This window comes from Triticum dicoccoides, chromosome 5A (genome assembly GCF_002162155.2).
Source record: "Triticum dicoccoides isolate Atlit2015 ecotype Zavitan chromosome 5A, WEW_v2.0, whole genome shotgun sequence".
NCBI lineage: Eukaryota > Viridiplantae > Streptophyta > Magnoliopsida > Poales > Poaceae > Triticum > Triticum dicoccoides.
In genome coordinates, this window is record NC_041388.1 from 287635638 (window position 1) to 287639052 (window position 3415).

Below are 3415 nucleotides of genomic sequence, written 5' to 3' on the forward strand. Positions count from 1 at the left end.
CCGAGAAGCTGCTAAGTGCTCAAGGTTAATTATATCTTACATGTGTAGCAACTTGTCTGTGTCCTCCCACTCCGGCAGGTGTGGCTGGAACAAACCAAACTGGCGGTACACCCGATGTGGCAGGTGAAGCTCAACCGCCCAGTTGCATATGAATGGGCACCGCATATGCCAAAAATCCCTATCCCGAGTGCACATCGGATTCAGCCTGAACTCTATAGGGTCACCAAAACTATCCCCTCTTCCATACGGCTCCCATTCCACCTGCAAAATAGCATAGAATGCAAAATTGATTTCAAGTTACGGTAAAGCATGAGAATCACTTATGCAATGTCGACTCACCTGCTCAGCCGTGATCATGTCCAACTCGCTCTTGTACAACTTGTACATGACCGAGGGATCATCCGTCGTCTCATTTAACACATCCTAATTGTAAGCCCAAGTAGGGAGCCATGGTGGGTCGTCTTTGTCGTCCCAATCCTCGTACTTGACGGTCTTCGGTCATCCAACCAGCAAATGCTTCCAGCTCCATATGAAAAGTGCGAGCATACAACCACCAATACCTCCAGATGGCCTACAACAGGCTTCGTCCAACTGCACATAAAAGAGAAAATGGTTGAATTAACAGGAAGATCACATTGATAATATAGCAATGAAGTGAAAAAGAAACAACTTCATACCGGTCTATACAAGTAAGCCAGTGTCGCCGAACCCCAACTTCATTTGCTATCGAAGACGGTCAACACCTTCAGCCACATCCATGGAGCATTCTTGCCTATGCCATCAGCAAACATAGTCCTGGATATAACGTACCACATGTAGACACGAGCATATGTCTCATTAGCTTCCTCGGGGCAAGTACCAAAGTTCCATGCAATCCAACCGAAAGGAGCACCGGCCGTGACTCTTTCCTTCTTCTTGTCTTCTGCTTCTGGTTCCCGAGGCTCCGGAGGAACCATACCGATAAGGGCATGCATTTGCGCACGTCACCCATCATAATTGGTGCTCATACATAGAGGATTCCCATTGATAGGAAGACCGATGATCATAGCAATATCCTGGAGTGTCACGATCATCTCCCCGGTCCGAAGATGGAAACTGTGTGTCTCCGGCCTCCAACGATCAATAAGCGTGGTGATTGTTGCAGCATTGTGGGGTGGCGTCAACGGCTGACCAACTGAATGAAAGGGAGAAGTCATTCTCCCTTACATATGGTGTGTATCGCTCATCATAGCGCATCCCCCCAAGGTTAACCCCATGAGACCGAAGCTTCAGAGGTGCAAGCTCCTACAAACAAACAAATCATAAAATTACATATGGGGCATTTGTGTTTCAAATAAACACGAAATTCATAACACGGGCTACTATCATTATTACCCGCTGCTCCACCGACATAACGTACGACCGGTGTTGATGGTCCCCATGATCATCGAGAAGCCAAACCACCCTAACAATTTCAAACAAAGCTTTCTTGTCAATACGATTATCTTTTGAATACAAATAAACTAAAGTATGCCTACTATATGCAAAATTCAAAGCATATGTATCCAAAGCATTCTTGTCAATACGAATATAATTTCAACACAAATAAACTAAACTAGGCCTACTTCATGCAAGATTAAATACATATATCTTTTCCATATAAAATAACATGTCAACCTATATATCCAAACCATATCTTTTCAATAAAATCAACTAAACTAGGGTTGCAAAATTAGGTATCTAATACATGCAACATTCTAATCTAATCAAATCAAACAAGGGTTCATCAAAATCTTCAAAATAGCATACATTATATGGATAGAAAGAAGGGAATCGGAGAAGAGTACCTTCTAGGATGGATTGGTGAAGGAATCAACGGACCAAATCGTCAGATCTGAAGGATTTGGGAGAGGGGATTGAGAGGGGGAAAGGAGAAGGCCGCCGCCGCGTACAAATCTGTTTCTGTAACTGGTGCAATGGGGTGCGTGGGGAGGAGAGGGCCGCCGTGGCTGAATAAGTCACAGTGCAGCACCCGAGCGCTAGGCGCTGCACATTACATGTGCGGCGCCTAGCTCTGAGGCGTTACGCTGCTGGGTGCGGGCCCAGAGGCTGCCACGGTGGACAGAGGTGCAACGCCCGAGAGCTAGGCGCTGCATTATAAGGTGTGGCGCCTGCGTGTCGGGCGCCATACAAAAAGATCAGCCACATGAAATAGTTTTACGGACAGTTCATTTTGTGATTTGATTTCGTCTCGAGGTCAAAATTATCAAATTTGCCCATCGAAGAATTCCTCTAGCAGCCTTCCTGTGCACAAAATCAAAAGTTCCATTTACCCTTGCTCACGTGCAGCTCCAAACCTTCTCCATCCTGCTAGTGCTCTTTGTCTTGCTCCCGATGAATAGCTACACATGGTACCTGGCGCCCTTATTTTTCTTTTAACAAATCTCGAACGCGATCTCTTACACCGGTCAAGACTAGCAGCCTGCTCCTCCCTGTACGTTCCTGCTGGCTCAGGCCTGGCCCGCTTGTCCACAGCGTCCGCACGCTAGGCTAGGGCATACGCTGGATCGATCCATCGCGCCGCCGCCGCCACGCGCCTGCTGCTGATTGACTGGTCGCCGTCCAGCCGCACGTACGCCATGCTGCTTCCATCGATCTCATCATGCAAACCGTCTTGTTCAATCCGCCGAGAACCGTCACATTTCCCAATTGCTTTACCATGCCGATATCATTGCAGGCACATCACGCGCAGTGTCAAACCCATCGTCTTGGCTCCTCTCCGCTTCCATGTACGCGAACCATACGAAATTGGCACACCTCCTCTAGATCAACAATCCATGACCTTCGAACATCAAATCTTTGCTCATGATACCATTAGTTAGAATAAATTTGAGGTCATCGTCGATCTTCCAAGGACCAAGCAATCACATAAACACGACGCCGAGATTTGTTAACGAGGTTCACCGATATGGCTACATTCTCGGGACCTGACTACGGACGCTCCTTCCCATGACACCGCTACAATACTGCACCCAGGCCGTCCGGGCGCCGGCACACGTCGCCGGCTTCCCTACGTGCCCGTGCTATTATATTGGCATAGGTTACATCGCCTGTCTACCCCCGATATATATATGTGAAAGGCCTAGGATACAAGTGTCCTATTAGGATACAACTCCTACTCTGTCTACACACAGTCCAAAACCAAGTCCAACTGTAATCTACCTTGTACGATAATATTCGACACAACTCTAATAGATTTGCCCATGTAAACTGTCTCCCGGTGAGGTCAATCTCCCTCAAATCGAGACTCTCAATAATCGTGTTGAACATAAATGGCCATTTTCTATCGAAGTTGTCATTATTTTTTTCGTCTCTCCTTCTAATTATATTGAAGTCCCCCTCCACAAACATAAAATGTTTTAACATTTTTTACGAA